Source organism: Sorex fumeus, unplaced genomic scaffold (genome assembly GCF_029834395.1).
Source record: "Sorex fumeus unplaced genomic scaffold, SorFum_2.1 ptg000061l, whole genome shotgun sequence".
NCBI classification, from domain to species: Eukaryota; Metazoa; Chordata; class Mammalia; order Eulipotyphla; family Soricidae; genus Sorex; species Sorex fumeus.
This window is the reverse complement of record NW_026606118.1, coordinates 28,872,369-28,899,825: the sequence shown is the minus strand read 5'-3', so window position 1 is coordinate 28,899,825 and position 27,457 is coordinate 28,872,369. Positions and strand designations below refer to the sequence as shown.

Below are 27,457 nucleotides of genomic sequence, written 5' to 3'. Positions count from 1 at the left end.
GACTAAAGCACCCTCCAGTTTCATGAGAAATAACCCTTTTACAATATGCACACCATATCTCACTCTGCTTAGTTATTGAAGATTACTAAAAGGTTTTCTTTATTGGTTGCAACAGTTAGATTAAAAGGGACATAAAGTCTCTCAAAAAAAAAAAACACAATGATTTCCATAGACTATCTACCACCTAGTTTATATTATCTATGAAGGAATTCCTTTATATTCCTTTATATTCAATAAAGAATTAAGCTGATCCACAAATTTCCTAGACCCACAAATAAGCAGTAGGTTCAAGGGTTTCTAGGCTTGAAAGATTATTATCAAATTAAGACTCCTAGTTTTTCTCTATTAGCTTCCCTATTCAAAGCCCTCTCCTGGGAAGATAAATATGAAAAGGAATTTTTTTTAAGACTAAAATAAGCTCTCCAAGAATTGCCTACCCTAGGGCTATCTAACTATTTCAAAACTTTTGCTGTGGGGCCAGAGCAGTGGATAGGGCATTTGCCTTTCACATGGCCAACCCGGGATCAATTTCTGGCATCACATATGGTCACTTGAGCACTGCAAGGAGTAATTCCCGAGTGCAGAGCCAGGAGTAACCCCTGAGCATGGCCAAGTGAAACTCAAAAAGCCAAGAAAAGAAAAAAAAACCAAAAAACAAAGAATCAACAAAAAACAAAAACCTTTCGCTGTATTTGAGCATGAAAGAGATAATCAGACTCTGGGAATGCTTCCACAAGAACATGGTAACAAACACAGGCCTGTTGCCAATTATAGCAACCAACTTGATTCAGTAGCCCCAACTGTTTAAAGACTAAAGCAGCAGCTGCAAAAATCAGTAGAAATCTCAGCGACTTTAACCTTAGAAAAAAATGTTTATTTACAAATTTCACACACTGTTCGGAATTTTTCAACTGACTCAACATTTTCATTCTAACAGACTGATCAACTATGTGATCCTTCTGCTTTTACCTCATAATCTATACCTTAACATTGCAACACTCTTGATTTTTGCCTAAGATACTATCTAGACTGATTTAGATAGGCCACATGACTCCAAGATAATAATGTCTGATTTTGTGACTCCAAATCTGACTTATAATATATTGCTTAAACTAATCATGGTTTAGTTCTCTTTATGTGTCATGTTTTAGAAATAAGAGGGAGTTTCTACACTGATTGTGCTATTACTACCCAGTATTACTACTTGAAAGAGGAAATCTCCCTTAAGCTTATTCAGCCCCCCCCCGCCCCCCTCAAAATAGAACTCCAGGCCCTGGGAGCATATCACTGTTAATTTTTTAAAAAATAGAAGTCTCAGCAGAGCTTGGGAATGTGGGGATCATCACTCCAGGTTAATACTTGGTCCAGCACTGAATGCCTAATGATCAGTGCCTCGACCTGGAGATGTAGTACTGTATGATCTGGTATTGCAGGAGGCTGTATTTGGCAGTGTTCAAGGAGTCATGCACAAACTCCTGGTCTCATACATACAAGGCATGCTCTTTATTCCTTTGAACTATCTCCCAACCTGTTAAAATCGATAGTCTGCCAGTACACCTTTGGGGTTGTCCATGATTTGGGAATGTTGCTAAAACAAACAGGTACACATACTATATCTTAAATAAGACTTTGTTAGGCATGGCCTGAACAGATGCTAGAGATCTCAGAATCAAATTGACAAAAGAAGTCACCGACATCAATACTGACTTCTTTGTATAAGATGCTGGATCACAACTTCACACTCTAACTCAACATGAAACCATGTTATCTCTTTCTTTATTTTATTTTGGCATTGACCTAGAAAGATTATGTGTATCTCGAGGCCATTTATAAGGAGGGTATAACCTTTCATATTGCCAAATTTGTTATAAAAATCCAATCATCTATGTTTATGACACCCTGTTCATCCTTGAGTTAAATTTCTCAATTCCCAATTTTATTGCAAACTACAATTGACACCTCATAAAAGACTTATTAAGTTAAACTTTTCTGACTAGAATATCCAGTAGTTTATTTTTTGTTTTTCCCCAATTATAACTGTGGCATTTATCACAATTACCTATGTGAGTCTTAGTACATTTGCACCATAATCCCTTGTTTATCTAGATTAGATCTGCCCCCACTTAAGAAGAAATCTCACCAGCAGTGCCCATTTTGCAAATTATTTAAAGTTTCTTTTCTATATGTGTTAAAAACTAAATTACTTCCATTCATAAGTGCAGCAATCCCTGGAGTATTGCTGACATTATCTCCCTAAAGGGAATGGTTTGCACCCTAGCTGGATTTATCTTGCTAAGTTATCATTCTTCTTGGGTACACAAATGCAGAGAAAGCTTATACACATCCAGGCAATGTTTCTTAGGTTATCTTACTGTGCCCTAGTTAATACATTTCTTTTTGTTTCTTTTTTTTTTTTTTAGCTTTTTGGGTCATACCCAGTGATGCTCAAGGGTTACTCCTGGCTCTGTGCTCAGGAATTACTCCTGGTGGTGCATGGGGAAACATATGGGATGCTGGGGATTGAACCCAGGTCAGCTACGTGCAAGGCAAATGCCCTACCTGCTGTACTACAGCTCCAGTCCCCTAGTTAATGCATTTCATTGGTCAACCCTCCTCCACTTACATTCTTGAGTTAGAGAGGAATTACCAGGTACGGCTCAGAATTCACTTCCTTTGGTAGGGTCTCTGGGTAGTTGTAAATGTGAATAGTAAGCATAATCATAATCATAATTAAAACACTGAACTTCTGAAGAAACTATAAATTTCAGTGCTAAGAGTTTCCCGATAAAACCCTTAGTCTCTCTGGATTTTGAAAACACAATTATCAAATTATATTATCAAGTAAAAATTGTATTATAAAATTGAAAATACATGCTTTTGATAATAGAATTTTTATATATGATTACATTTTAACTGAGATATGAAGAATCTATACTATAGCCAATACCGCCTACTATAGTTATATTTTAAGAGAAATTAAACTGAATTATATACAACTACTAAGCAAACCCCTTGGCTTAAAGAAAAATATCTCTTAGATATCTGCAGGGAGATAGTATGGGATTTTAGTCGCTTGCCTGCATGCAACTGACTGGTTCAATATCTGACACCACAATGGTACCCTGAGCACCACCAGGAGTCCTCCTGAATATGGAACCAACAGTAAGACCTAAACTACACCAGGTGCAGTTCAACCACAGAAGAATGAAGAAGAGAAAGGCGGAGGAGGAAGGAGAAGGGAGAAGGAGGGAGGAGGAGGATAAAGAAGGAGGCAGAAGAAGAAGGGCTATGAGGGAAGGAGAAAGAGGGATGGAGGAAGATGGAAGATGGAAGAAGAGAAGGAAGAAGAGGAGGAAGATAAAGAGGAGGAGAAGGGAGAAGAAAGAAGAAGAAAGAAGAAAGAAGGAAGACGAAGGAAGAACAGAGAGAAAGTAGAGAGATTAAGACATGCTTTTCATGCAGCTGACTCCCAGCATGACAGAGCCCAAGCAACACTGTAGCCTTAGGCTCTGGCATTGAACCTCTGGTCCAGTTCTCAGAGAACCTCAAAAAAGGGATTCCAGGATGTGAGGATGATATGGTTGCAACATTTGTCACCCCATTGATCACCAGGGTTAATTTGGTTGATCTGGTTGTCGAGGCTGGTGTCCCCTTCCTCCCTCACCAGTCCATGTGAGTCCCTCCTGGAACAGTATGCTCAATCAAAGAAGGCTTTCCCCAAGTAGCGATGGACCAATCTTCGGTCAAGGATATATGAGTAACTGCTCCCTTACTAGAACCTCCAAACAAGACTTCAAATGGGTCCCATTCTCCTAAGTATTGCTCGGAAGAACACACACACATGCACACGTACGCACGTGCACATACATGCACACACACATACCCAAAAGGTATCTTTCTAATGTGGCCTGGTTTTGACTGATTTGGGTTGGGGATCATGGCCCCACAGTTTTCTCAAAATATTGGGAAGTACTCTATTATAATCACAATAATTTTCCTTGTGCGTTTTCTTGCATATGAGAGCCCTGAGTCCAATCTTTGTCATTGCATGGTTTTCCCACCTCCTTAAATACCAGTAGGAGCAATCCCAATATTTGCCCCTACAAACATCACTAGTGTGGTCCCCCCAAAAAAACAAAATTTACTCTGAGAAAACTACCCCCAAATATTTGAAAAATTGTAATTATGTTCACTGTATTCTTTTCATAATAAAAATGAAAAATTCTGTTATATTTAAGAATTTATTTTAAGTATTTGTCAATACAAAAATAAGTAAATAAATTGAAATAACTGCATATTATGTAACTAATAGAAACTAAATCATAGTGGAATATAGCTATGGGAATAAAATTAAGTTATAGTGAGTCAGAATAATAAAATATGCACAATTATAGAATTTACATTAAAAGTGTAATACATACAGAATAGGAATACATTAGAATATCGATTCTATGTGCATATATGTTCCTGATTAAAAGGCTGAAAGTTATAAACAGAATATAAACTATGATAAAACATGTATAAGGAGATGATGAATTTTTTCCTATGCTTTGTATATTTTATAATTTCTACTATAAACACTAATAATTTTGAAATCCACCAAAATAATTTTAAAGCAATGCTGTAGGCCAATGTGACTGAATATAAAACCAAAGAGTAAACCATAAAAAGAAGTCAAATTCTTCAGAGACTGTTAAGTCAACCTTAACTAATGAAGGTAAAATAAATAAGTCAGCTTGAGCTAATGAAGATAAAATAAGTCAGAAGAAATGGTGACTTTTAAATACATGGATGATTTAGAGAAGTTATGAGAGGGGAAATCAGGTTAGAGGAACTTCACAAGATTTTGTCTTAAGGCTAAATATTGCAAAGGCTCTTTGATACAAGTTTTCTTTTGGGGTCCTTACAATTTTTACATCACAAAAACAACACAGGAGAAAAATGAATCACTGCCTTCACACAGAGGGCCCATCTGCCTCCTGCACCCACACGGCTTCCTCTTACAAATGCCAGCCCCTTAGCCACTCACACCACTTCAAAATTCAGAGACAAGCTGAAGTAGGGCCAAAAGAAAACAAAACAAGTGCTGATAAAAAGTAAATGACAGGGCGGTGGGAGGGATACTGGGATCTGTGGTGGTGAGAAATGGGCACTGGTGTAGGGATGGGTATTTGATCACTGCACAATATATCCAATGTACAATATAACCCAAGCACAAAAATTTGTAAGTCTGCAACTGTACCTCATGATGTCTCACTAATAAGAATAAAAAAATAAAATAAATAAAAATAAAAATTAGTTCACTTCAAAAAAAAGTAAATGACAGACATGCAAAGAAAAATATTAGCTGAGTTAAAGGAGTGGACAGAACATAATTTTCATAGAATGGACTTATAAAACCTGAAGTTAATATAAAGTAAAAATCACTGCAGAGCTCTTCCATGAGTGGCCGTCAGAAGTCCCGAGATGGTGTGCTACTCGCTGGACCCCGAGAACCTGACAAAAACATGCAAGTCCCGGGGCTCAAACCTTCACGTGCACTTCAAGAACACTCAGGAAACGGCTCAGGTCATCAAGGGCATGCATATCAGAAAGGCCACTAAGTACTTGAAGGATGTCACTCTGCAGAAGCAATGTATGCCCTTCTGGCATTACAATGGTGGCGTGGGCAGGTGCCCCCAGGTCAAACAGTGGGGCTGGACACAGGGTCGTTGGCACAAAGAGTGCTGAGTTTTTACTGCACATGCTTAAAAATGCAGAAAGTAATGCTGAACTCAAGGGTTTAGATGTAGATTCTCTGGTCATTGAGCATATCCAGGTGAACAAAGCACCCAAGATGCGCTGCAGAACTTACAGGGCTAATGTGCAAATTAACCCCTATATGAACTCTCCCTGCCCCATTGAGATGATTCTTACTGAAAAAGAACACATTGTTCCTAAACCTGAAGAGGAAGTGGCACAGAAGAAAAAGATATCACAGAAAAACTGAAGAAGCAAAAACTTACGACACAGGAATAAGCTCAGCATATAATAAAAATCTAAGTAAACTGAAAAAAAAAATCACTGCAGAATGCTTATAGATAGAATATACAGTTAAATGGTACTATCATATAAGGTATATTTATTAAACTAAAAAACATCAAAACCAATTCCTAAGTTTTGAGAAAAATATGAAGTAATCGGAGGAGAAATGGATACAGGAATGTAAAGAGGAGTCAATGTTGGCGCATATGGTCATATGCATTAGAAATCTGGTGGTGGATATGGTGAGGTTTAAGTGTGTACAGGTGTGAAGTTGTGTTCTCAAAATGTATATAGCACCATAAACCAAAGATAAATCAATGCAACTTTTTTTAGATATATTCAACTTTTACTTGCTTTAGGTTTATTTGTGTAAATTCTAAGCAGGTGCAGATCCATTTTCTGGACTATATACAATATTACAGATAATTATCTGTATAATTTAAAATAATGTAATGCCCAAAGATATACAAACAAAAGTCTGATTCTTTTTCATCCAAGTTCAGATGAGCTATTTGTTCTGTTAGCATTATTTTCTACATTAATTTTTTACTTTCCAAACTAAATTCCAGTGTTTAATCTTTTCTGAGAAGCATGCAGAAGTTGTATCCATTTCCAAAAAAGTCATTTGAGTTTGAGACCACAGAGAGCGCAAAGGACTGCAGTGCATGTCTTGCATCTGGAGGCCCTGAGTTCTATCTGAGCATCACAAGCCTCTATCCCCAGCACTTTTGGGTGAGGCCCTAATGATCCTTGAGTATCCCTGGAGTGACCCTGAAGGCCCCAGGTCTGCTGGGTCTCTGCCGAACCCCGTCACCAAGTGTAAGTGCAAAACTGTCAAGCTTGCACCAACTGAGACAAGTATTTCCTCCAGGGGTGCCTCCTGCCTCCCAGAACTCCTATAAATCCCCCCAAATTACTGATTTTATTTTTTATTGCTGATATTTATATTTTTCCTTTGTTAATACATAATTTGCAGACTTTCTCCCAGTTTTTGACTTGTTTCTCATTCTGTGATGAGTGTTTAGAAAATCAGAAATTATATTCGCTAGTTTGGTTGGCTCGGTTTTTTTTTTGAGGCTGGGTCACAGCCAGTGATGCTCAGTGATTACCCCTGGTTCTGTGCTGTCAGAGGACCATATGCAGTGGCAGCGTTTTAACAAGGGTTATCTACATGCAAGTCAAGTGTTTTGCCCCTGAGCTCTTTGGTTTCTAGAATATAAAATTTTAAGCCCAAATTATCATTTTTTTCTATTTGGTTTAGGTATTAGATATAGTACCTAATATATTTTCAACTCAGGGCAATAAAAGTGTTCTTTCAATGTTTGATTGTTTTATTTTTTTTTATGTAGGAGTTCTGCTATTTATTCAGCCACTGATTAGCTGATTGAATTGGGCATGAACTCCACCTTACTTTTTTTCTTCATTTTTTTTTTATAATTTTATTTATTGAATCACCGTGAAAGCAGTTCGGGTTTAAAGCAAAGCTTTCGGGTTTAAGTATCAGTCATACAATGAAACACCCGTACCTTCACCAATGTCCATTCTCCACCCCCAAAAACCCCAGTATACCCCCATCCCAAACCCTCCCCCTACCTGTGGGGCAGATGATTTCCACATTACTCTCTCTCTACTTTGATCACATTCAATATTTTGACACCAGACCCACCATTATTACATGGGATTTCACCCCAGCACTCAGATCTGCTGAAAAGGCAACAATAGACAATTCTATTGCTGGTTATGAATAACATATGATGTCTGTGGCTACAGTAGTGGCCATGAGATTTTGAAATTCTGAAATTTTAACAATTAAATCTGGAGGGATTTCTGCCAAAACCTTCTGGGTTCCGAGATTTGTTCCTGAGTCTCTTGGATCATGGCCATTAAGCAGCTTGATCAGGAACCAGAAAGGCCATTTGTGGGTGGTGACTCGGGGTCTCATTGGGACGGAGAGGAAAGGGCCGGCTCCACTCTCATCCTGTGAGGCCCCACGTGTCTCATCACTGCGGGCCCAAACGTGACTGTACAATGGCCTCTGGTGGATGGCAGCCACTGAGCCACCTAGGGGGAACAGGCAGAGGGACAGCACCCTTTCCTCCTTGGGGTGGCCTGGAGACAGTAACCTACCGCGCAGTCTGGACGCATTTTTGCCAAAAGCCGCTGGGTTTCATGATTTGTTTCTGAGTCTTTGGGATCATGGCCATTAAGCAGCTTGATTAGGAGTCAGAGAGGTCTGTTCATGGGCGGCAACTCAGGGTCTTGTTGGGGCGGGGAGGAAAGGGCCGGCTCCACCCCCATCCTGTGAGGCCCCGCATGTCTTGTCACTGCAGGCCCAAACCTGACTGTCCAGTGGCCTCTGGAGGATGGCGTCCACCAGGCTGCCAGGGAGAACAGACCAAGGCACAAAACCTATTCCCACCTGGGGTGGCCCAGAGCCAGTAACCTACTGCAGGGACTGGACGCATTTCTGCCAAAAGCCGCTGGGTTTCATGATTTGTTTCTGAGTCTCTGGGATCATGGCCATTAAATGGCTTGATCAGGAGCCAGAGAGGCCATTTGTGGGTGGAGACTCAGGGTTTTGTTGAGGTGGGGGGGAAAGGGCCGGCTCCACACCCATCCCATGAGGCCCCACGTCTCTCATCACTGCGGGCCCAAACCTGACTGTCCAATGGCCTCTGTTGGATGGTGGCCACCAAGCCGCCCAGGGAGAGTAGGCAGAGGGATAGCACCCTTTCCCCCCTGGGGTGGTCCAGCGCCAGTAACCTACTGCGGGGTCCAGATGCATTTCTGCCAAAAGCCGCTGGGTTTCAAGATTTGTTTCTGAGTCTCTGGGATCATAGCCATTAAGCAGCTTGATCAGGAGCCAGAGAGGCCGTTCGTGAGCAATGACTTGGGGTCTCATTGGGGTGGGGAGGACAGGACTGGCTCCATCCCCATCCTGTGAGACCCTCGTGTGTCATCACCGTGGGCCCAAACCTGACTGTCCAGTGGCTTCTGGAGGATGGCGGCCACTGGGCTGCCAGGGGGAACAGGCCAAGGCATGAAACCTATTCCCACCTGGGGTGGCCCAGCACTGGTAACCTATTGCAGGGACCGGATGCATTTCTGCCAAAAGCTGTTGGATTTCAAGATTTGTTTCTGAGTCTCTGGGATCATGGCGGTTAAGCAATTCAATCAGGAACCAGAGAGGCCATGCCTCCAAGTATATAGCTGAGCCAGAGGTGGTTTGTGGATATGTCTCCCACATAACTAACTTTTGGCCGTTTACTTTCTTGGTAAACTTTGCCCCAAGTTTCTGGGGTCTGGCCAAAGGCACAGGAGCAATTTGGGGGTATCTGAAAGTCTGACAGTGCCATCAGGCTGCTGATGCACTCGCCTCACTGGTACAGATTGACCTGCTGGCGGCACCATACCCCCTTCTTTCAATGTTTTAAAATGTAAAATTTACATTTAGGTCTATAATCCATTTTGAATTAAGTTTTGTAAACAGTATAACATATGAATTAGGTTTATATTTATTTATTATTTGACAAGCAGAAGACTACCTGTTGAGAAATGACACAAGAAAAGCTTTGGTTCTGTGTGCTAGATGAGTATAAATCCAGTATGTTTTCATTGGCATGAAAAATGTCTGACACGGCAGAGTCTGGCAAACTCCCCGTGGCGTACCCAATATGCCAAATACCAGTAACAATGATGGGTCTCATTCTCCTAAAGAGCCTTGAATATAATCTCAGGGCTAGGATGAAAGAGACGTTACTGGGGCCTGCTCGAGGCAGTCGACGAATAACAGGATGATTTGTGTTTGTTTGTGTTAATGATTGTTTGGGGTGGCTGCACCAGGCAGTGCACAGAGCTTACTCCTGGTTCTCTCCTAGCCATGCACAGGAGTGGGAAGACAGCTCAAAGGACTGGAATACATGCTTTGTATACTAGAGACCTCGGTCTGATCTCCAGAACTACATGGTCCTCCAAGCACTACAAATGTGATTCTGGAGGCGCCTGAGAACCACTGTCTATGGCTGTGGAGATTCACCAAACATTGCCTGGGTAGCCAAGATAATCCCCTACATAGCAAGGCTGAAGCAACACCTAATCCTCAGTATTAAAATGTTTTTGCTTAGTTGGTGAAAAATCACCAGAAGTAGAGTGACCACTGGGTCTCTGAGTAGCACTTAATAAACCTCTTCCCACAAAATACAAGATCATGCAATTCTAATAACTCAAACATATGATACTCTACAATTCTTGAAACAAGGGAATATACCCACTTTATTTCACAAACAAATATATAATGACTATATGTCAGGAATTATATGCTTTTCAAACACTAATTCAATCTTCAAATTACCCTTTGTGGTAGTTAATTTCAGGAAGAGACAAATTAAAGTATAAGATATCTACCCCCAAATTATCTAGAAAGTAGTGACCACAGGGGCTAGTCAATCTAGCCTGTTCTAAATACTTACCAAAGGCACATCATAAAACTACAGGGTATTAGATATTCCCAAGGTCAGCCACAAATGAAAGACAAATACATTTAGAGATCAATGCATATAGCCCTAAAGTAAATTTCCTGGGAAAATGCACTTAATACTTGCCTAATTAGGTCCTTATGGTTTACCTATGAATAAACCTGCCACATTTAAAAGTATAGACCAAGACAGAAAAATCTATCATAGTGTACTAACAGTGTAGATTCTTTCCTTGTTCTCTTCGAGTTAACAGTAACACATGGACAATGGTGCAGCAATTTTTTTTCCTCGGGGCGGAGGTGTTAGGGGTCATAACTGGTGATGCTTAATGCTTACTCCTGACTCTGTGCTCAGGTACCACACTCCTAATGATGCTCAGGGGACTATAGGTGATGCAAGAGATTGACTGGGTGGGCTGCATGCAAGGTAAGTGCCCTACTCACTGCACTATTGTTCTAGCCCATTTGTGTTAATTAAATCACCCTCAAATATAAGTCCCGGAGGTACAACTGACATAAATTTGTTACAAGGAGAAAACAAATAGGCTTACCAGAAATTTATTAAAGCATAACAATTTGTTTTAAGGCAGTAAGATCACATACCTAAATGTGCTTTGGACATCAAACAGCAAGTTTATGACTGTTTCTCATTTTTCTTTCCTACTACCATATCTGTCTCACAGGAGTTGTTTGCTGTTTGTGAAGAACACAACTGAAAATACTAATCTATACTGCTTTATGTATTCAGTTATTTTCCTTAAATGTTAGAAAAAGCAAGAACCAATGATTTGTTTTTTACTAGACTCCAGAAGGACTTTCAAAATTCCACAATCAATGGAAGCGTATCAAGATAATACACAGATCATTCCAAATGTGATTAATCCCCAAGATGACCTACTGACCATCTGACATAACATTCTCAGTAGCAATTATTTTAAAGGTTCTCTGCTATATGCTATATGCTATGAAAATTATATAGCTATGTGCTACGAAAAATAGCTTTTGTCTACTTCTGCGCACAGAAATATGTGTTGGCACCTACACAGGACAGAATGAGTATTAGCAATGAGGAAGTAAAATTGGTGCTATTTAGAGGTCAGAGATATCAGCAGTGGTGGGATGGATGGTGGGATGATTCCTGGAGAGGCATCAGCTGGCACTTCGGAACTAACAGTCCTAGCATAACAAAGAAATTTCAGAAGAAAGTAAAAAAACAAAAGCTTCCCTGGCTTGATCAGTGAAACACAATAAACCTCAGAAGCATAAATATTCAATATAATTTATTTTTTACTCTTTGTTGATTTTGTAGTATGACACATTACTGTGCAAGTTTTTTTCTATTTTTCTATAGAGTCATTAGAATTTTCTAAGTACAGTATCCAGCCATCTGAATGTAGTGATAGTTTTACTTCTCTTCTTATCTGGTTACCTTTATATATTTATCTTGTCTAATTTCTATTGTAAGAACTTCCAATACTACACTGAATATAATGGTGAAAGTGGGCAACTGTGTTTCCTGCCTTATTTTACAGGAAGGTCTTCAGATGAAAATATGAATATGATGTTCACTGAATATGATGTTCACTGTGCGATCATTGTAAAAGGCTTTAGGAAAGTTTCTTCTGTCCCCATTTATTAAGAGTTTTTATCAAGAATGAGTGTCAGATTGTTCCAAATGCTTTCTCTGCATTATTGATATAATCATAGTTTTTATTTTTGTTTATACTAATATGGAAAATTATATTTATACTTGGATATATAAAATAAAATTCACATCACTGGAATAAATTCTATTAGTTCAAGGTCACAGTGTCTGATATTTTTGATGTTTTGTTACATTTTTGTCTATAATATTTTTTTTGTTTTCTAGGATTTCTCTCTCACATATACATACACACATATATATGCATATATATATATATATATATATATATATGCCTCTTGGAGAGCCCAGCAAGCTACCAAGAATATCCCATCCGCACAGGAAGATCCTGGCAAGCTCCCCGTGGCATATTCGATGTGCCAAAAACAGTAACAATAACATGTCTCATTCCACTGACCCTGAAAGAGCATCCAATAATTGGAAAAGATGAGTAAGGAGAGGCTGCTAAAATCTCAGGGCTGGGAGGAATAGAGATGTTACTGGTACTTGCTCAAGTAAATCGATGAACAATGGGATGACAGTGATACAGTGATACAGTGAATATTTTGTAAGGAATCTTTGCATTTTATTCACCATGAATATAGTTCTATAGTTTTCTTTTTGGTGATATTTCTATCTGCTCTTGTGCCAGGGTAAAATTTGCCTCACAGAAACTGTTTGGGAGCATCCCTGTTTCTTTGACTTTCTGTAAGAGATTGAAAAGAACTCGAATTAGGTCTACTTCAAAGGTTCTGAAGAACTCTAGTAAACACATATGGGCCAGGACTTCTGCTTTGGAGAAGACTTTTGAGTACCATTTTTGGACAAAGTCAGCACACAGAAATCCGTGACATTTCTATATGCAAACAATGAAATTGAAGAGAGAGAAATGAGAAACAATCCGTTTCACAACTGTATCTCAAAAAATCAAGTACTTGGGAATGAGCTTAACAAAAGAGGTGAAAGACCTATGCAAAGAACACTATTAATCATTACCAGAAGAAATAAAAGACACCAAAAATGTAAACACATACCCTGCTCACAGAGTGGAAGGATTAATATTGTCAAAATGACCTTACCCAAAGCACTTTTAAAAACAAACCAAATGCTATTGAAATTGATATGAAGTAATTTTAAGAAACCCAAATAGGCAAAACATAGAAAAAAGGAAATGGAAGGTTTCTCTTTCCCCAACTTTAACTTATACTAAAAAGTTATAGTATCCAAAAAAGTATGGTACTAGAATAAACACTTTCTGACAAATGCAATAAATTAAGAGCCCAATGACAAAGCCTCAAGTGTATGGCCAGCTAACTATCAACAATGGAGCAAAAGCATGAAGAGGAGGAAAGAAAGCTTCTTCAACAGATAGTACTGAAAAAACTGGTCTCATGTTTTTTTAAAAAAATAGAACTCAGAAGCATATCTCACAACATGCACAAAATCAATTCAAAATGAACTGAAGATCTCGATACCAGACCTGAACCCACAAATTATATTGAGGAAAACATAGGCAGAATCCTTCATGACATTGAAACTAGAAGCATCTTCAATAATTCAACACTGCTGGCCAGAAAGGAAAGCAAAAATAACCAAATGGGATTGTATCAAATTAAGATGCTTATGCATTGCACAAGAATGATAGCCAGAATAAAAAGATAACCACAGTTGGGAGAAAATATTTACCCACCATTTAGCTGACAAAGAATTGATATCCAAGATATATAAAGCACTGATAAAACTTAACAAGAAAAATAATGGTAAAAAAATGGGGAGAAAAGATGAACAGAAGATTCCTCAAAGAAGTCATATACATTGATAGAGGGTAGTGGATACTAGTGAAGGGATTGGTGTTGGAACACTGTATGCCTGAAAATCATAAGTACCTTTGTAATTCATGGTAATTCAATTTAAAAAACATACAGATAGCCAATAGGTATATGATCCAAATGTCTATCATCAGAGAAATGCAAATCAAAACAACCTCACACCAGTAAGACTGGCACATATCAAAAATAACAAAAACAACTAGTGTTGTAGTGAATGTGGGGAAAAAGAAGCCTCTTCCCTTGCATAATGAGAATGCCAACTGGTTAGATGTTTGGGGAAAACAATATGGTCACTTCTCAAATAATCAAGAATCTGGCTTCCAAAAAATAAACTAAAAATTCTACTTCTGGGCATTTATCCCAAGAAACCAAAAACTTTACTTAGGAAAGACAATTGTATTCCTATATTCATTGCAGCACTATTCACAATAAACTAAAGCTGTAAAACAAGTCCTTCTTTACCAAGTGTTCAAAAACAGATGACTAGATAAAGAAACTGATAGATACACACACACACACACACACACACACACACACGATGGAATACTACTCTGCTATAAGAAAAAACTTACTCATGCAATTTAGTGCTATGTGTTATATACTGAATGAAGCCAGGGTGAAGGAGAGGGGCAAATACAGAATGATCTCTCTCATATGTGAGATATAAAACAGCACAGTAAAGGAATAACAAATGGTCAAAGAAAAAAGAACCTGAGAACTAGTCTATTAAACTGAGCATAACAGTGGGGGGAAAAAACTAGGAAGAGTGTGGTGTTAGAACTCTGTATGCATGAAACCCTTAATCACTTAACTTCCCGTTAGTCGTCGATTTGCTCGAGCGGGCGCCAGTAACATCTCCATTTGTCCCTGTCGCGTGCTAGTGTAGCCCAATGGCATCTGTTCGCTCCGGGAACATGAAGGGCCTCAAACCGATCGTTCATGATCTTGACGAAGAAGTCTGACCATCTGGAAGGTGGGAGGCCACGCGGTCTTTTGACATCCTGTGGAATCCAGTTGGTAACAGCTCTAGTCCAGCGGTCGTCTTTAAATCTCATTACGTGACCAGCCCATCTGATTTTCGACACCTTGGCATATGAGACAGCGTCCCTGATTCTTGATCGTCGACGGATGTCAGAACTCCGGATTCTTTCTCTCATTTAAGTGAAACGTGATATTCCAAGCATAGCTCTTTCTATTCTTCTTTGGGAGACCCGAATAGCGTTCTCATCTTGTTTGCATAGGGCCCAGGTCTCTGAGGCATATGTTAATGCAGGAAGAACAGTGGAATCAAAGAGATGTGCCCGGAGCCAGAGGTTCTTCATTCACTTAGCTATTTCTTTGACGTTCTTGAAGGCGTTCCAAGCCGCTCTCTTCCTCCTGTGTAGCTCGGGTGCCAGGTCATTTGTCATGTTGACCTCTCGATCTAGGTACACATAGCTGTTGCATTCGGAGATGGTCGTTCCATTGAGAGCGAATGGGGCATCAGAAACGAGGCTGTTTCTCATAAACATTGTCTTCGTAAGATTCAGCTATAGTCCTACCTTTCCACACTCACAGTCAATGTCGGCCAGCATTTGTGCTGCTTGGCTGATGTTTGGTGTTATTAAAACAATGTCATCAGCAAAGCGGAGGTGGTGTAGTTGCCGACCATCTATCCTCACTCCCATTCCTTCCCATTCCAGTCGTCTCATGATGTTCTCGAGGGTGGCACTGAAGAGTTTCGGTGAAATGGTATCACGCTGCCACACCCCTCTCTTGACATCAATGATCACTTCTTTGTAGAATGGTGAGATCCTGGTAGTGAATCCGCAATACAGCTCACGGAGGATCCTGATGTATTGGGCTTGAATGCCCTGATTGGCTAGGGCTTCAATGACCGCTTCCATCTCAACAGAATCAAAGGCCTTCTTTAAATCAATGAACGTTAAACAGAGCCGCATCTTGAACTCTCGAGAAACCTCAATGAGCTTGGTTATTGTGTGGATATGGTCGATGGTGCTGAATCCTTTGCGGAACCCTGCTTGCTCGCATGGTTGGACACTACTTCCACTACCCAGCCGTCGCCACACTCCAGGACGCTTTCCGGACCCGCGTGGCAGCTCCGGCCGAGACCCACGCACGACTGAAGACCCACAGAACAAGATAAGCGGAACTCTCTGAGACCTTGGACTCCAGGCTCGGCGGACCCAGGGACAGAGCTTCTCTGCTTGCTCCCACCACCACAGGTGACAAAGGGATTCTAATCAGGAGCCCCACCCTACCCTGTCCTGTCTGCTTCCATCAACCACCCAGGGATCGAATTGCGCACAGGAGACCCACCCTACCCAGATAAATACCCCTCTGGCAGACTTCCACTCACGACACTACTTCCACTACCCAGCCGTCGCCACACTCCAGGATGCTTTCTGGACCCATGAGGCCGCTTGCGGCCGCGTGACACATCATAAGACACTAAATACCCATCTTCCGGAATTGTCGTTCCATATTTGATAGGGTTCAAATATGGTAACACCTACAAGGGTGATTAGAGGTCGCCCGAAAAGCCTCTATCCTTCTCGGAAAGACTGGCAAGCTACCGAGAGTATTCCACCCGCACGGAAGAGCCTGGCAAGCTATCCGTTGTGTATACAATATGCCAAAACCAGTAACTACAACTGGTCTCATTCACCTGACCCTGAAGGCTTCACCGACATGGCAGCACTGAGAAGGATGAGAAAGGAGAGGCCGACAAAATCTCAAGGCCGACGTAGGCTGCCACAACGAAGGAAGACAAAAATGATCTTCTGTACTTTCAATGCACGTATGCTAGCATCAGATGCATCCATCGAGGACCTGATGGTACAAGCGCGAATGATCAAGTACGACATCATTGGTCTGACCGAGACAAGAAGGCATGAATCTCACCATGCCGTTTTCGACACTGGAGAAGAATTGTTCCTCAGAACATGCGATAAAAGAGGTGTTGGAGGCGTCGGTGTCCTTGTCAACAGAAACTTGACCAAGAGCATTGACTCATTCGAATGCCTAACAACCCGAATCGGACGTTTACATTTGAATAGATGTGGCTCACTGCCTGCAGTCTCTATCTTCATTGTCTACGCACCAACATCTCATTATGATGAAAGAGAAATCGAGAAGTTCTACATGGAGCTGGAGAAGTTCTATAAAGAAGACCACACCTTCTACAAGATCATCGTGGGTGATTTTATTGCCATGATAGGACCGAGAAGATCAGCTGAAGAACTTCACATCAGGACCCATGGCCTAGAATGGAACGAACAGGGTGAGAGACTGTCTGAGTTCATCATGTCGACCAAGACCATTCATGGTAACTCACAGTTCCAGAAGGCAGAATCTAAACGATGGACATGGGAGTCTCTCGGTGGACGATTCCACAATGAAATAGACCACATCATATTCAATCAATGGTTTTGCCTGACAGATGTCGCTGTTGTCCCAAAATTTCGAAAGGGATCGGACCACCGTCTCCTTCGTGCAAAATTCTACTTCACAGAGCGGGGAGAAAGGGATGCAAAGTTCAAAAAGAGAATTCCCAGAATGACCACCAACTGGGAACTCTTTGGTACTATTGCGGCAACATGGGAAGATGCCATTGTTGACAACATTGACGAGGAATACGATCGACTGGTTCAGCACCTCCATGAATGTGCGAGGAACGCCAAGAGAGAGATAGCCACAAAAAATCGCCTATCTTCGAAAACTCTTGAGCTAATTCACCAGCGTGGTTTGGCGCATGCCTCAGGCAACTGCAAGCTAACGTCCGAACTCGCAAAGCAGTGCAGAGATGCGATCAAGGAAGACCTCAAAGAGAGAAGAGCAGAAGTACTGGTAGATGCGGCAGATGCTGGGAAAAGTATTCGTAATGCCCGCCTGTCCTTCGCCAACTACAAGACCAAGATGACTGCCCTCCGACGTCCTGATGGATCCATCACATCCTCCAGAACGGCAATGGAGAAGATTATCCATGACTTCTACTCAAATCTCTTCCATAGCCATGTCCACTTGCCGACATACCAAATTCCACAGGATGGATATGTCGTTCCCAACGTTCTCCCTTCCGAAATCCGACACGCCATTTCGTCGGTAAAGAAACAAACAGCACCCGGCCCAGACAAGGTCAGACCTGAACACCTGAAGAACCTGCCATCAGTACTCATCAATACACTGGCTCGGCTCTTCACTTGCTACCTGTCTGAATGCAAGGTTCCGTCCCAATGGAAAACCAGCAGGACCGTACTACTGTTCAAGAAGGGAGACATCCATGTCATTGGCAACTATCGCCCGATCTGCCTATTGTCTGTCATCTACAAGTTGTTCACTCGAGTCATCCTAAATAGGATTGGCAGAACACTAGATGAAGGACAACCATGAAACCCTATTATGTTAAAAAAAAAAAAACTAACCGTGTTGTAAATCATCATACCTAAAATAAACTCATATAATATGTTTGACTTAATTGTAAAAACTTTTTAAAAAAAATAAAAACAATTTTTACTTAATTCTATAGTCAATGTCAGTCCATCTGTGTCCATGAGTTTTAAGAAAGAGTATGGTAAGATCAAATTTAGTACAGATACGCATAGAATTTATTAATGTATCCTATCATCTGTGAAGAATGAAAGCTAAGAGACCAGTTTGGAGTCTTTTGGGGAATAAAAAGACTTGAAAGATTTGGCAGATTCAGTATAAAAAATTTAAAGATTAAACATGATGACATCTTAGTATCTGTATTGCAAATCATAATGCTCAAAAGGTGGGGGGAGAAGGGGAGAGGAAGAGAGAGACAGAGAGAGAGAAAGAGAGAGAGAGAGAGAGAGAGAGAGGAGAATAATACCTGCCATAGAGCATAAAGACTGAATGGAGGAGGAGGCTGGAGGTGGGGAGGGTGATGAGAGGGAAAACGGGGACATAGGTGGTAGGAAATTGGTGGGAAATGTGCACTGGTGCAGGATGAGTTTTGGAACATTATATCATTGAAAACTGATCATGGACATTAGATTTCATTTGTGTCAATATAGAAAATATCAAGAGGACACTGTTAAAACTTGAATGGTAAAGATGGACTTGATGAATACAAGAGACACAAGAGGAAAAGCATTTGGGGGGAAGTAGGAACTTAAGTTTAAATCAGGATACACTAAATTGTCTGTATGTAAATTTCTGTGTGCATGCACACATGTGTGTAATAGACATCAACTGGAACTCAGCAGAAAGATCAAAAGCAGATATAGGAAATCAAGAATAAGACTGACGCATGATAGTTGCAGGAGAAGGTGTAGATAAGACTGTCAATTTAGAACATTAAGAAACAAGGCATCTATGACTCAGGAAACCTTTTCTTCATTTTATGAGGCCACTAGAAACATAGGAATGTGTTCACCAAATGCATGGAATTAATAAAACTAACAGCATGATTTGGTTTTTCTGTTTGTTTGTTTATTTTAATTTTATTGAATCACCATGAGAGTTATAAGCTTTCATGTTTGGGTTACAATCACACAATGATCAAATACCCGTCCCTCCCCGAGTGCCCATTCCCCACTACCAATATCCCCAGTATACCCCCCATCCCCCCTTTCCCACCCTCTCCCTGCCTCCATGGCAGACAATATTCCCCATACTCTCTCTCTACTTTTGGGCATTATGGTTTGCAATACAGACACTGAGAGGTTATCTTTTTTGGTCCTTTATCTACTTGCAGCACATATCTCCCATCTCAACCGGTTCCTCAAGCCATCATTTTCTTAGTGATCCCTTCTCTATTCCAGCTGCTTCTCCTCTTTGCTCATGAGGCAGGTTTCCAGCTATGGAGCAATCTTCCTGTCCCGTAACAGCACGATTTGTAAGTCACCAATAGCAGAAGTAATGAAGTGTGCTCTATAGAGACTACTCCAAGGTAAAATTAAAATGTTTTATTTTTAAAAAGTTCACAATTTCATGTGACAGCACAGATGAATCTCACAAATAGACTACTAAGAGACAACCATAAAATAAAAAGTAGATTTAATATGATTTTTTATATTAGGTTAACACAAGATACAAAAAAATCAAAATAGTGGTCACTTCGGTGGGAATAGCTGAAAGGGAATGTTGAGGGATCTTCAAGAGATGTGGTAAGGTTTTGCTTCTCAATCTGAATGCTGATTTCTCAGGTATATTTATCTGGAAAAAATTTACTCCTGTTTGGTCAACAATTTTAGAATGCTAAAACGTCTTGTTTTTATTTTCTTGTGATTACTGTAACAAATTACCAATGAACTTGATCCCTGATAATGAGAAATTGATTTTCATAGTTTTGGGGGGAGGGGACACACTGAGTGGTGCTCAGAGCTTACATTTTTTGTTTTTTGTTTTGGAATCACGGTAAAATATACAGTTATAAAGCTGTTATAATTGGGGTTCAGCCATAAAATGTCCCACACCCATCCCTCCACCAGTGTACATTTCCCACCACTAATGTGCCCAGTATCCTTCCAGCCACCTCTACCTCCTGGCCTGCCTCTATGGTAGGTACTTCTCTCTCTCTCCCTCTCCTCTCTCCCTCTCCCCCCCCCCCTCACCCTCTCTCTTTTTTGGCCACTATGGTTGCAATACAGATACTGACAGGCCATCATGTTTGGTCCTCTACCCACTTTCAGCATGCATCTCCCATCCAGAGGTACTTTCTCTGTTCCACTGACCTCTCCCCCAGCACTTGAGGCAGGTTTCCAACCATGGACCAAAACTCCTGGCCCTTATTTCTACTATCACTGTGTATTAGTCTCATATTATGATATATATATATATATATATATATCCCATAAATACATGCAATCATTCTATGTCCCTCTCCTTCTGACTCATTTCACTAAGCATGATGTCCATGTCCCTCTATTTATAAGCAAATTTCATGACTTAATTCTTCCTAGCAGTTGCACAGTATTCTATTATGAAGATGTACTAAACTTTCTTTAACAAGTCATCTGGTCTTTGGCACTCTTTCCAAATTCTGGTTATTGTGAATAGTATGGCAATGAACAGAGAAATACAAACAGCATTTCTGCTGTGTTGTTCTGGCACCCTCAAGATATATTTCCAGAAATGGTATTGCTCAGTCATATGGAAGCTGAATTTCTAGTATTTGAGAAATACCCATGTTGTTTTCCAACAAAGCTGGACCAGGCGGCAATCCCACCAACAATGAGTGAGAGTCCCTTTCTTCCTGAATCTGCACCAGCACTAGTTGCTCTCATTCTTTTTTGATGTGTGCCAGTCTCTGAATAAAGGCTTACTCTTGGCTCTGCACTCTTACTCTAGGGATTGAGGGACCATATGCCATGGCACAGATTGAATCCAGATTGGGTGCATGCAAGGCAGATGCCTCCCCACTCTACCAACTCTCAGGCCCTAACAGTTATAATTTTTTTAAAGTTCAATTTAAATATCATTTAAAAATTTTTATTAAAGAACCATGATTTACAAAGCTATTGGTGGTTGAGTTTTAGGCATATAATATTTCAAAACCAATTAATTATAGTTCTAAAAGTTAGTAGTGCAAAATCAAGAGTATCAGTTGTGATTCTTCCAGAAATACAGGAGAATCTGTTCACTGTCTCTCCCAGAATCTAGAAATTTTCAGTACTCCTCAGTTTGTGATATGTATGTGACTGACACCATCTGCCTCTCTTAAAAAGACACTGGTGATGGCATTTAGGGCCCATAAAGATAATCCAGGAAGACATATTAATGTATACCAGATCCTGATTCAAAGTTAATCCTTGATTTTATTTTATTTTATTTTGAGATTTATCAGTTTTATTTATTTTTCTTTTTTTTAATTTTTATTAGTGAAACACCATGAGGTACAGGATCCTTGATTTTAAACTTTTGCAACATTGATCGGTCCTAGAGTTTAGACAAAGACTTCTGGGAGTGAAGAAGTGAGAGCAAGGACGCTGATCAAAAAAATGAATAAATGAAGTTGATGAATCCATATTATTATCCAGCAAACTGACAACAAAGGAAAGGACCAGATAGATGATACAAATCCCCAAACTTACAAGGAATATTTTTAGTCACAAGCAAAACTAGCTAACAAAATATCCTTCCTTCTTCTTAGAGAAAATATTTAAGCCCACAGCATTTTGATGGCAGTTTAATAAGTATTATTAAAGGGAGTCCTACAAATATTCTAACAAGATTCAGTCTTCTAGGAAAATCATACCAGAGAACAAGGAAAGTAGATAAATCACAATTAATATTTTTGTGCATAGCAAGTACTTTTGAAAATCACATTCCGCCCCACTAGACGTACAGAAGTTCTTTGCATAACTTTTCTTATTAAAAAATATACAGCTTGGGTCAGGGAACTCTAAGGGCTAGAATGCATGCTGTGTACGCAAGATCTCAACACTACATTGAGCACCTGAAGATAATCTGGTGTAGTCCCCAAACCAAAAATAAAAACAAAATACAGCTAAGTTTGAAATATATAGTATTACTATCTTTACAAGTTATAATAGGGTTTAGTTTATATCTTAAGAATCCATATGTTTTAATAATAAATTTAGTAAGAACAATTTTAATATATTTTTAAGAATAATTTTTAAGTACTATGGCAATAACTAAAGTTCTGATCAATAATTTATAAAGTATATAGACTAAGGAAAGTTTAAGTCAAAATTAACTCAAGGTTAATTTTGTATATTATGTGACATAATTTTGTCTATTATGTGACAGGATCATGCTGTATACTATAATCAGAAATAGAATATGAGGCAGCTTTAATAGTAAAAAACCATTTACCCTCATTGAAAACTATTTTTGTCCTTTAAATGATTATATTTCTTAAAAGTTTACTGATTTTGGGCCAGAGAGTTGCACAGGGGTTAGAACCCTGCATGTGACCCACTCTTAGTAGTTCAATTCCCAGCACTACACTGCACCCGTGAAAAGGGGAAATCCCCTGAGCACCTCAGGTATGGCCCAACCCTACCCTACCTCAACAAAAATATTACCACATCTAATAATCTATAATCATAAATGTAGAACTCTGTAAACTCATTTTATGAACTTTTATGAGTTTACAAGTACTGCATTACTGTCTTTCAGTAATCTATTTTTTTTTTATTCTAGAGGAGCAATTTTTGTGCAATTTTCCAAAGGCATATTTAGACCTTGCTATAACTTTTATTGTGGTTTAGGTCCTGGTATTTTATTTGGATTTCTCATATTTAATTATAATGAAATCATCATATTTGCCTGTATTTATGCTTTAGTAAAATTCCCAAGCACACAAAGTAATCCTCTGTAATTGTAAAAATATTACACCGGAGTCCTCCTTGCTAATTGGAAACAATAATCATCCTTACTCACTGGCCCTTCGGCTAAGGGAATACGGTTGTGAGAGTGATTTTTGGTAAACTTTAGGGGGGAAAAAAGATGATCCTTACAGACGTGTATCCCGAGTGGCATATCTTCTATGTTTTATACATTTTGAACATATTCAAATAGAGATAACTGAAAGATGGACTTTTCTGGGAAAAAACAGCTAAGCATTTCATCTATGTTTAAGATTGATTAAGATATATTCTCAGTCCAACTATGGAAGCAGCTGTAGGTATGTGTTATGTCTACACAAATAACAGTAGTTGTCAAAACAGTGTAGCATATGGATATAACCAATAAATTCAAAGTACTGAAAATTCCAGGGAAAAATGACCTGGTTTTCTCAACAATAACAATAAAAATTACAGAAGGTAGAAAAGGAGTAGAAAAAAATTAACCAATAAAAGAGACTAAAGAAATTAACCAATAAAGAGACTAAGGGGACACTATCAATCACAATAAATATACATTATTTGGATCCTAAATAGAATAAATTCTTCCCCACCACTGTACAAATTACTGAAACCAAATCTCATAGATGTGAGATCACTAGGGTACATTTCCATAGACCTAAAACAAGCATTTAAAATAATAACATTCATTTAAAAAATAGATATCTTACAGGGTGTTTGATAATACTAAGTAATTCTTTTGAGTATGACAAGGTACTATGGTAGAGGTCCTTACCGGTTAGAAATTGAAACTAATTTGGAGGCTTAGAGCGAGTATAGTGGGTAGGGCTTTCATGTGAGTAAACTGAGCTTGTCCCCTGGGCCCACCAGGAGAAATTCCTGAGCTCAATTCCATGAGTAAGTACTGAACTGAGCAATGCCAGGTGTTCCCTAACACTAAAAAACAAGAAAAAAAAAATCTGCAGTTTGGTAATTTAATCCTATGTTTCAAATGAAAAAATTTAACTGACACTGGCAATTTCAGATATTTTTGATATATGCCATGGAAAACAATCACTTGATCACTTGCTATCCCTTTACTCATCAATTTGCTTGAGCAGGCACCAATAACGTCTCCATTTGTCCCTGTCACGAGCTAGTGTAGCCCAATGGTGTCTGCTTGCTCCAGGAACATGAAGAGCCTCAAACTGTTTGTTCAGGGTGTTGACAAAGAAGTCTGACTATATAGTAGGTGGGCGGCCACCTGTTCTTTTGACATCTGGAATCCAGTCAGTAACAGCTTTAATCCAGTGGTCATCTTCAAATCGCATTATGTGTCCAGCTCATTTGATTTTCAATGCCTTGGCAAACAAGACAGCGTCCCTGATCTTCAGTCATCGATGGAGGTCGGAACTCCAGATTCCTTCTCTCACTTAAGTAAAGCATGACTCCAAGCATAGCTCTTTCAAATCCTCTTTGGGAGACCTGAATAGCGTTCTCATCCTGTTTTCATTGGGCCCAGGTCTCTGAGGCATATGTTAGTACAGGGAGAATGGTGGAGTCAAAGAGATGTTCCCAGAGTCGTAGGTTCTTCACCCTCTTAGCTATTTCTTTGACATTCTTGAAGGCATTCCACACTGCTCTCTTCCTCCTGCGCAGCTCAGGTGCCAGGTCATTTGTCTTGTTGAGTTCTCGACCTAGGTACACATAACTGCTGCATTTGGAGATGTTCATTCCATTATAGCAAATGGAATGTCAGGAACTAGTCTGTTTTTCATAAACATTGTCTTTGTGAGATTAAGTTGCAGTCTGATCTTTTCACACTCACAGTCAAAGTCGGCCAGCATTTGTGCTGCTTGGCTAATGTTTGGTGTTATTAGAACGATATCATCAGAGAAGTGGAGGTGGTGTAGTTGCCAACTGTCTATCTTCACTCCCATTCCTTCCCATTTCAGTCATTGCATGATGTTCTCAAAGCTGGCACTGAAGAGTCTCGGTGAAATAGTATCACCCTGCCAAACCCCTCTCTTTACATCATGATCACTTCTTTGTAGAATGGTGAGACCCTGGAGGTGAATCCGTAATACAGCTCACAGAGGATCCTGATATACTGAGTCTCAATGCCCTGTTTGGCTAGGGCTTCAATAACCACTTCCGTCTCAACAGAATGGAACACTATCACTGTCACTGTCCTCCCATTGTTCATCAATTTACTCGAGCGGGCCCAGTAACGTCTCCATTGTGAGACTTCTTGTTACTGTGTTTGGCATACTGAATACTCTCGGTAGCTTGCCAGGCTCTCCAAGAGGGGCAGAGGAATTGAACCTGGCTCGGCTGGGCTGGCTGTGCACAAGGCAAATGCCCTACCACTGTGCTAGTCCGAAAGTAGTAAGTGGTCACAAGGTCAACCTAAAGTCAACCTGCAGCAAACTATAAATTAAACTCCTGGATGTACTTGGATTTACCTAACAGAATGGAAGGCCTTCTTTAAATCAATGAAAGTTAGACAGAGTGGAATCTTGAACTTCCGAGAAACCTCAATGAGGTTGGTCACTGTGTGGAAATGGTCAATCCTGCTGAATCCTTTGCGGAACCCGGCTTGCTCACATGGTTTTCCTTCATCTAGTGTTCTGCCAATCCTATTTAGGATGACTCGAGTGAACTGCTTGTAGATGACAGAAAACAGGCAGATGCGGTGATAGTTGCCAATGTCATGGATGTCTACCTTCTTGTAAAACAAGAAAAACAGTAGAACTGGTTTTCTTTGTCATGGATGTCTACCTTCTTGTAAAACAAGAAAAACAGTAGAACTGGTTTTCTTTTGGGATTGGAACCTTGCATTCAGACAGGTAGCATGTAAGGAATCGAGCCAGTGTATTGACAAATAATGACAGTAGATTCTTCGGGTGTTTGGGTGTGACCCTGTCTGGCCTGGGTGCTGTTCCGTTTTTTTACTAACAAAATGGCGTGTTAGATTTCGGAAAGGTAGAATGTTGGGAACAATAAATCGATCCTGCGGAATTTGGTATGTGGGAAGTTGTATGTGGCTATCAAAGAGATCCGAGTAGAAGTCATGGATAATCTTCTCCATTGCCCTTCTGGAAGATGTGATAGATCCATCAGGATGTCGGAGGGCAGTCTCCTTGGTCTTGTAGTTGGCGAAGGACAGGTGAGTGTTGTGAATGCTTTTCCCAGCTTCTGCTGCATCTGCCAGCACTGCTGCTCTTTTCTCTTTGAGGTCTTCCTTGATTGCTTCTCTGCACTGCTTTGTGAGCTTAGACATTCACTTGCAGTTGCCTGAGGCTTGCACCAAGCCACGTTGGCGAATGAGCTCAGAGTTTTCAAAGACAGGTGTTTTTTTTGTGGCTATCTCTCTCTTGGCATTCCTCACACAATCATGAATGTGCGGAACCAGTTGATAGTATTCCACGTCAAAGTTGTCAAGGACTGCATCTTCCCGTGTTGCCACAATAATGCCAAAGAGCTCCCAGTTGGTGGTCCTTCTGGGAGTTCTTTTCTTAAACTTTGCAGCCTTGTCTCCCTGCTCTGTGAAGTAGAATTTTGCACGAAAGAGACAGTGGTCTGATCCCATTTGGAATTTTGGGACAACAGAGACATTGGTCAAGCTAAACTATTGATTGAATATGATGTGATCAATTTCGTCGTGGAACTGCCCACTGGTAGACTCCCATGTCCAACACTTTGATTCGGCTTTCTAGAACTGGGAGTTACCATGGATGGTCTTAGTTGACATGATGAACTCAGTCTGTCATCCTGTTCATTCCATTCTAGGCCATAGGTCCCAATGTGGAGTTCTTCGGCTGATCCTCTCTGTCCTATCTTGGCATTAAAATCACCGACAATGATCTTGCAGAAGGTGTGGTCTTCTTTACAGAACTTCTCCAGCACCATGTAGAGCTTCTCAATTTCTCCTTCATTGTAATTGGATTTGGTGCACAAACAAGATAGAAACTGCTGGCAGTGAGCCACATATATTCAAGTGTAATCATCCAATTCGGGTTGTTAGGCATTCAAATGAATCAATGCTCATGGCCAAGTTTATGTTGACAAGGACACCGACACCACTAACACCTCTTTTGTCCCATGTTCCGAGGAACAGTTCTTCTCCAGTGTCGAAAATGTCGTGATGTGATTGATGCTTTCTTGTCTCGGTCAGACAAATGATTTTGTACTTGATCTTTCATGCTTG

At 40.1% G+C, this 27,457-nt stretch overlaps 1 protein-coding gene and 1 pseudogene across 2 annotated transcripts in view; one reads left to right on the top strand and one right to left on the bottom strand.

Moving 5' to 3' along the window:
* The window catches only part of MAP3K5 (mitogen-activated protein kinase kinase kinase 5), a 295,163-nt gene that overhangs the window by 187,233 nt on the left and 80,473 nt on the right, over nt 1-27,457 (bottom strand). The gene's annotated exons all lie outside the window — the stretch shown is intronic.
* Nucleotides 5,462-5,989, top strand: LOC130034673 (60S ribosomal protein L17-like; annotated as a pseudogene).